Source organism: Microtus ochrogaster, chromosome 1 (assembly GCF_000317375.1).
Source record: "Microtus ochrogaster isolate Prairie Vole_2 chromosome 1, MicOch1.0, whole genome shotgun sequence".
NCBI lineage: Eukaryota > Metazoa > Chordata > Mammalia > Rodentia > Cricetidae > Microtus > Microtus ochrogaster.
The window spans coordinates 68418103-68428367 of NC_022009.1; the positions used below are offsets into that span (position 1 = coordinate 68418103).

Genomic DNA, 10265 nt, shown 5'->3' on the forward strand with positions numbered 1-10265 from the left:
TATGGAGAACTCAGCCAGTGTTCTCTTATGTATCAGCACAAGAAAGAAATAAATGGCAGGTGCCTTGAGATCATTAGGACAGAATGCTCATGGATTTTAATGAGAATTAAATAAGTTTAACAGGACTTTCATATCCCAGAATTTATCTTCCATCTCGTAAATGTAAGGAAAGCACTACAGTAGTTCCTTGCTTTCATAAATGATTATTCTCTTTTTCATTAATTTGTACAATTTCATCTACTCTATTTCCCAAGAAAGGATAAAGCCTAGTATTCTGTCACTAGCTGGGCCCAGTGCATGTCAGTGCCACTTGAGAGGGCTTTGCACACAAAACAAAAAGGTCAGGTATTGCACAGAGTGTGATTTACTAAGGAACTTACGATTTGATGTGTGTTCCTGGTAGCAGCAAGACTAAGCAAATCCGCAAAGTCTAGATCAGAAGGACAGTAATATGCGCTGATTAGTTTTTCATCTAGAGCAGAATGCATCTTAAGGAAATACCAACTAGTCAAGCACATTTTTTGCACCAAGAGGCATGCTGACTGTAAAGCTTCCCTTGCTACCAACTCAGAGACAGCAGCGGGGTCTGGTGAGCTGGAACATAGACCTGCCCAGTAGGGCTCCACCTATGAGTGCCTTCTAAAACTGACAGTGGTGTGTTATGCCAGACCAAGGAGCCCAGCAGCCATATTACTTGACAGTTTTATATGTCTACAGCAACTCTGGTAGCATAGTGTGTGTTGTTTGAACATCATGGCTATAGATGGTCTTTGCAGCAGGAGTCAGAACCACAGAGTATGTCAGGCACATGAATATTGAGTAAATTAAGTTGACTCCAAGGCCTTCAGTCCATCCAGTAAGGTGAGCTTGTCTCATAGGATCTGAGAGTTATGTGGCCAATGAAAATGCCATCTAATTTTACCTACTTTCCAGTGTTATGACCCATACCCTAATGGTACTTTTGAATATGGTCTTGCTGGAGAGACAATCATGCCCTGTGCCATGCACCTGACTGCATTGCCATACTTACCAGGGAGCCAAAGCCTCACCATCCTTTCCCTTAGACAGATGGGGAAGGTGTGTACTTTATTGGCGGCATGTGCAGGTGCAACCAGACCTCCACATGTAGGAAATTCATGGATATCAGGGGGCTTGAGTCTTGGGGTCAGAAAACCTGCATTTATTCTACTATGTCATATAAGAATATAATCACTGGTTATCACAATGTCACGGACACAGTGGAACTGAGGAATATATTCCTGAGGCAGGCAATTCCTACGCTGTCATTTCCCCTCTCAAGTCAAGGAAGACTGAGCTGGTACTGATTGCATATGAGTGTCGAAGATGCCATTAGCTAAGGTTAAGAGCTAGTTAGCCATATGCAATGGAGGGCATGATACTATCTAGTACCTGGATACTGTTAGACACTACAGTGTGAATAGCATCACTTTGTTGTGCTTAGTGTGTGTTTTCCCAGGGAGATGAGCAACCATCTCTTCACCACAGATAGGGAATTAGACAGAGAATTCCACTTATGTCTACCTAAATGAACCAATAATTTTAGTTAGGTTTATTTTCTGGAGCATATGGAGTATACCACCAAGAACAGTCTTTTGCAGCAACTAGTAACTATGTAAATGGCATTGGGTAGGGGTGGACCTTATGAGCCCCTCTTTATGCAACCTTTAAGTGCCTATAGCCTTACGGAGAAATGGGTCCTCATTAGCCTCTCTTCACCTCCTTTTCAGAGTTACTAGTACCAATAGTGTGTCAGTCTTCTGCTGGTAACCACAGGTGCTGGCAGTTGGAATGGGCAACAGTCTTGTCATGCCCACAGACAACATTTCACCCCCATTTAACTCTACCCATTACAGGAATCATCCTGCAAACACTCTTCGCCCTCTTTACCAGTCAAACAGGGCTATCTAGGTACTACTGAAAGTTGTCAGAATCTCAGCCTGCTCCAATTGAATTCTGGTCCCTCAGATCTTAGTGTACCAGTCTGGGCAGTGTTCTGACTGATACCCGTCCAGAAGTAGGAAGGGTTTAAAGGCTTTATTTTGTGCTCCTCCTCCCCAATACTTTCTTTACTACCTAAATCTTGAGTTTAATTCCCCCTACCAAGCTCCGGTAATGTCTTTTCTGGAGAATATATTCAGGGGTTAGGACATAGGTATCAACTATGAAGCCATGGTCTTTTGGTTATTGAGGAAGAGGAAGCAACAAGAGCTTTGCCCATATCCAATTTCTCTGACAATTGGTCTAAAAAAAGGAAAATAAAGGGCTGTGCCTTTCACAACAGGAGTCCTCTCATTCTGGGTATAAAAACAAACACAAGGATATGAATGAACTCTTGAATGCCCTATTCGAACTGAATACCTTGGGTTTCCTCTACACTTTTCCATGGAGTCATATGCCTTGCTAGATCCTCTGGATTGCACATGGTTCTTGTAGCCAATGATCTAGTATTTGACAGAATAGTTCCCTTATCCGTTGAGTATTTGGAGGTGCTAAATTTGGGGTGAGTATGTAATGTTATTCATTTTCCTTGCTTCCTGTTCCCTCCCAAAGCCTCACTATCCAGGTACTTATAATGATCCTGGAAAAATTTCAAGCTTCTACAGTATTTAGCTACTCCAAGAGTGTAGTTCTGAGAAGTTAGTTGCAAAGCCTACTTTCTGCAAGGAGATATTCATCAGATCAAGAATGCAAGTTGATTGGCAGGAAAGAACGGTGTTCTACGCTTCAATCTCTGACTGTTCTTTCCTCTCCTCCTCCCCAAAATTCCAGTTGTCTTCCTCTTATTCTGATCTCAAAATAATAGCTCACACCTGTATCTTCGAGATTTTCCCAAGCCACAGGATAGAAGCAGCTTGGGTTTCAGTTTCATACACTTTCAGGCCAGAGACACTGAAAGCTAGAACGATGCAGACCTCTTAACTCTCCTGATCCTTTCACTCGCTCAGCTAGTTCTTATCGTCAACTAAATGCCCATAGCAGTGATGAGATATTAGCGTTTCTCACTACTGTGGGCTACGCAGCACTCAGAAATAGCTGTCTGCAAACCCAGTCATTGTTTATTTATGATATTCACATGATAGGCTGCAACATTTCATAAAGGCCTACCCCTCCTGATACAGTTACTTGACCAGACTGAGATTTCCCGCTGTATGTTTTCCTTTTCCCTCTCCTCCTCCTCCTTGGGTTTACCAGTTCTTCCATAATATACCATTTCTTTATATGAGGGCAATCCCACATTGAGTTGGGACTGAAAACAAAGATGCAGATGGAGCCATGCATACAAAGCATATGATGGGCAGTGGGTACACAGAGTGATGCAGTCCCAGGCAGCAACAACATCAAATAGATCACTGGGCTTCATTCAGAAGTAGTGTCACCTACAATGATCATGACAAAAGTGACTTTGCCCAAAAAAGAATGTATCTGTCTTCTTAAGCTGCTATCAAAAAGGGCACATTTTTAGTGATGGGATCCAGTTTTAAAACTCCATGGGACATTGTAGTAAGTTTGCTTATTTATAGAATTCTGAGAAACTAGCAAGACTAAGTAGGGTTACTCTAGGGAGAAAAATTATTTTTAAGTCAAGATGCCTATCATCATGTCAAGCTCAGTCCATTTGACATATATTGTTTTAAAATGTTATTTTTCTTTCATATGAAGATATATTAGAACAGAAAAGATGATGAAAACTAGATGTATCATTTTTGGCAAAGTATTAACAATGGTTACAATCTGATGATGTATACAGTTCTTTATAATGCTCACTCCACTTTTCAATGTTTGACTGAAATTACAAATAAATGAGCAGTAAGCAATATTTATTTTACAGATATTTGTTTACTCGTTCCCTCTGTTTTTAAGGCCAAAGATCTCATATTTCTCAAAAAGTAATAAGGAATTTGATAGGCTGAAAAAAATGAAAGATTCGCATGATAGATTAGGCAGAATATTCTTACAAAGATACACACACACACACACACACACACATATGCTATTTTGGTGGCAAGAGGTACTCTATAGATACAGTTAAAGTTAAAAATTGATGTTTTAAATGAAACGTCTTTCCATAGACCCTGGCATTTTTAAATACTTGGCCCCCAGTTAGTGGCACTTTGGGGAGAGGCTTAGGGAAGTTGTTGAGAGACTGTTTCTGGAATAAACAACCCAGCACCCAAGGAGTGGGAAAGAGGAGATGTCGCCTGTGGACTGAAGCAGGACAGCTCTTGAAAGGCCTCACTGCCAGGCCCAGTTTGCATTCTCATTTTATCCACTAAAACCACACAGTGTGGTAGGCAAACAGGCAGGGTTTTGTAGAAGCACATGTGGCAGTCAACAGGTTGTTAAGGGCAATCAACAGTCCATTCATTGTTTTAGGTGATTTTCCAGGTCATTCTGGAAAAAAAAGCAAATAGAGTCACACTTGACAAACAGGCAGTGCAATCAGTGCTTTAAAGTCAATCACTAATAATGCAATAAATCAGTACCTAATAATTGGCTCCTTCTGCCTTATTCTACTTTAGTGTGGCCTTGCTGGAGGAAGATTTCATTGGGGGTTGGGCCTTCAGAGTTTAAAGACTCTTGCCATTTCATGTTCTCTCTCTCTACATGTGCTTACTGTTCAAGATGTGAGGTCTCAGCTGTTCCTGCCTCCATGCCTGCCTGCTGCCAGACTCACCTGCTATGATAATGATGGACTCTTATCCCTATCAAACTGTAAGCCCCAAATAAACCTTTCTATAAGTTGGTCGTGGTGATTTATCACAGCAATAGAAAAGTAACTTAAGACAGAAAATGGCACCCTAAAGTGGTTTGGGATCTTGCTATGACAGGCCTGATCGCGTTTTCTGGAGGAATGTGGAAGATTTGGAAATTTGGCCTGAAAGAGTGATCATACACTGTAAGTGAAGATTAATGATGTCTTCTAGTGGGAGACTGGAAAACAGCAATGCTTGAGAGTTATTCAGTAAGGGCCCAGATAAGAGGGAACAATACTAGCAACTGGGCTGGAGCCCATTGTGATATTTTGGAAAAAGAATAAGGCTGTTTTCTGACTTTATCCTAAGAACTTGACTGTGACTAAATTTAATGGTAATGGATTAATTTCTTTAACAGAGAAGATTTTGGGACAGCCTAATATGGACTATCTCTGGTGGTTATTAGTAGTCATCTTATGCAGGTCTACAGTGAAAAAGAGAAAATGGGGCAAAAAGAAACATAAAATGTACATTTTGAAGAGAATAGGAGCACCAGAAAATGTAAAATTGGAGCCAACACTTTGCTTAAATAGCTAAAGATTTTAAGGAGAGGCCTGATATGAATGGAAATCAGTGTGTAGCACCCTCAGGGCAAGCCTGCACCCAGCTAAACTTAAACTTGAGGAAAGAAAAGACCTAAGAACTTTCTGTTCCTAGACAGAGCAATAAGCACACGCTCTGCAAATATGACCTTGTCATGGCAGGGTGCACCCCAAACTAACCAGAGTTGGGAGTGCCCTCCTTGTCCATGTGGCCCTGCATTCACCGTCATGAAGGTTACACTTGAACAGGGGTTATGACTCTTCCTCCAGTTTCCAAGAACCATTGAGACCAGGCAGAAAGCATGGAGGCATTGTGTGGAGCTGTAGAAGTGAAGCTTTTGTTGCATTTGAGTCCCCAAGATGTTTAAGGTGCCAGGGCCATAAAACATGAGAGCTGCACACAGGGAGTGCAGCCGGCCAAAGAGGGAGATGTGTCTTATAAGCAGCCAAGGTGGAGAAGTGGGGCCATCAGACATGGAGTTCAAGGATTAGAGTTTGCTAGGTTTGGTCCCATATTTCCTCACCTCATCTGCGTTCCTTCCTTTTAGAATGGTAACATATAGTCTGTGCTACTGAATCTTGAAAGTGTGTAGTTTTCTTTTTTTCCTTTTATACTTGGTTACAATTGAAAGATTACCTTGACTCTCAGCAGAGACTGAACTTTTCAGTTGTATTGAGATTAAAAGACTAAGAGGACTTTGGGGATTGGACGAAATGCATTTTGCAGCACGATATGGCCCTGAGCCTGTGGAGACCAAGGAGCAGAATGTATGGTTTGAATGAGATGAATCCTATAAGCTCTAACATTTGAATACTCAGTTCCCAGTCAGGGGGGGTGTCTTAGTTAGGGTTTCTATTGCTGTGAAGAGACACCATGACCACGGCAACTCTTATAAAGGAAACATTTAACTGGGGTGGCTCACTTACAGTTTCAGAGATTCAGTCCATTCTGACCACGAAGGAGAGCATGGCTGTGTGCAGGCAGATGTGGTGCTGGAGCTGAGAGCGCCACATGTTGCAGGCAACAGGAAGTTGTGAAGCTTGAGCAAAAGAGACCTCAAAGCCCACCCCTACAGTGACACACTTCCTCTAACAAGGGCACCCCTCCTAATAGTGCTACTCCCTTTAGGGGCCATTTTCTTACAAAGTTTATCCTTCCTAGAGGAAGTACTTCACTGGAGGTGAGCTTTGAGAGTTTAAGGACTTTTGCCTTTTCAGTTTTGTCCCTCTGCTTCCTGTTTGTGGTTTGAGGTGTGAGCTCTCAGCTGCTGCTCCAGGTACCTCGGCTGCCATACTTCTCTGCCCTGATGACAATGGTCTCATTTCACTGAACCTGTAAACCCAAAATAAATCCTTCTTTCTGTAAATTACATGGTCATGGTGCTTTATCACAACGATGGAAAAGTAACTGATAGAGAGACCATGAAATAGGCTGGTTAGTTTACGTTAGCCAGGTTAGCCTAAACTAAATTATGAGTCCTTAAAAGTAAAGGATCATCAGGGCGGTTTTGGTGCACACCTTTAATCCCAGCACGCGAGAGACAGAGGAAGGCAGATCTTTGTGATTTTGAGGTCAGCCTGCTCTACAAGAGCTGGTTCCAGAACAGGTACAGAGAAACCATGCCCCCCAAAACACAACAAACAAACAAACAAAGAGGATCATCTATAGCTGGAAGCAGAGGAAAGAGCGAAACACTGCTGGGTGTTTTGGAATGCGAAACTTCAACATAGGGTGTGTGGTGAAAGATGAGGCCTGAAGAACTTGAGCATCTCAGTGCGCTCAGGGGCCTCCTGGCCTGCATCCTCTAAGGAATGAATAGGTGTGGTCCTCCTGTCGCCTCTCCAATCCTAAGAACAATCAGAATAAACCAGGAGGCCAATTCTCCTTCATAACCTCCAAGTAGGAGAAAGGCTTGCCAACAACTTAATTTCTGCCTAGAAAAACAGAACAGACAATAGAGGAGCTTCTCAGAGCTCATCAGACTTTGGATGCACAGAACTGTGAGGTCATGATTCCCGTTGCTTCTAATATGCATTAGCTGCAAGAACGATGGGGAGATGGCAAAGATGAAGGACAAGATTGTGCCATTTGTTATTAACCTGGTACAGCCCCTTGTCGGGAAAAGGAGAACTCCTTCTATGCACCATCGATGTTCACTCAGTAAACTAAGGAGGAAATGATTGCCCAGTTCATTCTTTTTAGTGTCAGATGTACCCGATAGTCACCAGGTCTTCAAATGCCAGGCACAATGTATTGAGTAATGCGTCTTGATTGTCATTTGTATTGTTGCCACATTTTACAAGTGAGAAATAGGCACCACAGAGTCTAACTCATGTGCATCAGGAACCAGCAAGTGATAAGAGTAGAAACAAACTCAGGGGCATGAATTCAGAGATCCCGCTCCAGAAATTGAGCTCCAGGCCCAGTGACTGCACTTGTTGTCATGTCTACTCTCAGTTAAAACAGAACCCAACAAAAGAAAAGGAGTTGAAAGCCGTTTCTAAGGGGAACAAGGATCACAAGCATTAGTGTTCAAATAGCCTGTTTTGATTTTTTATACTTCATCCTCCAAAAAAAAAAAAAAAGTGAAATTGTGAATCGTGTAGGGGGAAAATGGCCATAATTGGAGGGGTTCTCATAGAAGAAGGTGAGAGTAACATTCTTTTAATGATTACCTTGAAGGAAAATAACCCCAAGGTAAGATCCATTAGAGGGCTGCAACAGTTGATTAAAGAAAGATAGGAGTTCAAACCCAGGTACAGTGATAAGGCCGAAACAAGGGAATCCTCTGGAGAGAAGGAGGAGCAGGTCCTTCAGTTGTAAAGTACAATATGCTGTTCAGAGAGAGGAAACAAGTCCATTTTTTAGAATAATTCTCAGCCCTCGAGTCTCAGGAATTCATTGGACAAATAAGTAGCAAAAGAAGATAAATTTGGGTAGAAAGACCCTGGTTCATTGCTAGACATTTTCCCTTAAATAATGCACCAAAAGACAGATGACTGTAAGACTCTAGAAAGCAAGAGATATTCCAATCAATGTCGGTTTTGCTATTTTTTTTTTCTTGCTTTTGGTTTTGGTTTTTTAGGCCGGGTTTCTCTGTGTAGCTTTGAGGCCTGTCCTGGAACTTTCTCTGTGGCCTAGGCTGGTCTCCAACTCACAGAAATCACCTGCTCTGTTTCCGGCATGCTGGGATTAAAGGCCTGCACCACCACCACCTGGCATGGATACCATTTTTAACAAGTATTTCCCTGTTTTCCTTACGAGATGACTTTTCCATATCTATCAAGTCTATCAATATGTCATTTCCCATCATAGAGCATTAGGTGATAATAACATCTAGGAATACTAAATACAGCGGAAATGGTGAGAAGCGTAATTAGAAAATGAAAGAATGCTGTGCTTTTTCTCAATCCTAAGAAGAGGGAGGGAGCCTAATCGGACCCATGCTTTTGACAATGACACCTCACGCTCCTGTGTACTTCTGTGTAGTGGCATGGCTCTTCTTCAGTTCTCTCAGCCATCTTGAATTCTGATTATGAATTTCTTGTTTTAGTTTTTCCTACTGCGTACGAGCTGAACCAAAGCTGCTTCGCTCCAAAAATGCTGAATGATACATTGGATCTATTATCTTCTATATTTGAGTAGACTAGCCTACAAGAAGGAAGGTGAAAATATAGCAGTGAGAGCGTATCACAACATAGTGTCAGGAAGAATTTCTCCCCCCGTTATCAAATAAAGCAACTCCGAACGCGTTAAAGACTAAGTGCTGATATAGCACTATGCAGGCAAATGTATGTATAAGTTAACACATATGTGGAAACCAAAAGTGCAGTTTAATTAATTTACTCCCTGATCAAATGCTTTGCTTCAGGGAACTGGTTTCCTTTCGTTGCTTAAGTATCTTTGTAGGAGCCTCGAGTCAAGGAGATTTTGTCTAGATCTCTGAATGATATTTCCTCCCAGCTTTTTAAAAATCTTACGTTCACTCCATAGATGTCATCAGTCTGCAGTGTGTGAAAGTGCACCATTTTCCCTGTGCTTGACCAAATGTTTCATTTCCGGAAAATTAAGTTACTGAAATCCAGCAAACAGATGGTCAGAGTCCTGCAGATCTTGTTCCTCTGTGAAATGTATGATCTGAATTCCTCCCATACGCTTTGGAAACTAGCAAGGATTCTCCTTGTCAGCTACTGTACTGTGGTTGTTGCTGCAATGTTCAGTCATTTTTCAAATTCACTTACCTGGGACATCAGGAAGAAAATTTTCCAGATTTATTCATGTTTACACACACACACACACACACACACACACACACACACACAAAATTGGTCAAGCCATGTGAACTTGGTTGAAATGTATCACGTATTTTAATTAATTACCACGTGCTACATGATTTAAAATTACACGATTACACAGGAGGATAAAAGCCTGATTTTCTTTATTAATAGTTTTTTAAATATGAGCCGGGCAGTGGTGGTGCACGCCTTTAATCCCAGCACTCGGGAGGCAGAGGCAGGTGGATCCCTGTGAGTTCGAGGCCAGCCTGGTCTACAAGATCTAGTTCCAAAACAGGAACCAAAAAGCTACAGAGAAACCCTGTCTCGAAAATCCAAAAAAAAAAAAAATAGTTTTTAAATATCATATTATCCAGGCTAAAGAAATATTTCAAAGAATATAATGTAGGAGTTTGGTAAACAAGATAGTCCTGCTCCTTTATATACATTTTTTTTTCTTCTTGGGTATAAAAGATTTGATCATTTAACAAGAATAAAATCAATCCACAAGGAAGTTTGACATTTTCTCAACAGTCCATTATAACCTTATTTTTTAAAAAAATAACTGGGCATGGTAGCTCATACCTATAATCCTCACATTCAGGAGATTGAGACGGGAAGGTTGTCATGAATCCAAAGTCAAATGGAGCTACATAGTCAATTCTAAGCCAAG

At 41.5% G+C, this 10265-nt stretch overlaps 1 protein-coding gene across 3 annotated transcripts in view; it reads left to right on the forward strand.

The window, feature by feature from the left end:
* The window catches only part of Prkd1 (protein kinase D1), a 290895-nt gene that overhangs the window by 251410 nt on the left and 29220 nt on the right, over positions 1 to 10265 (forward strand). The gene's annotated exons all lie outside the window — the stretch shown is intronic.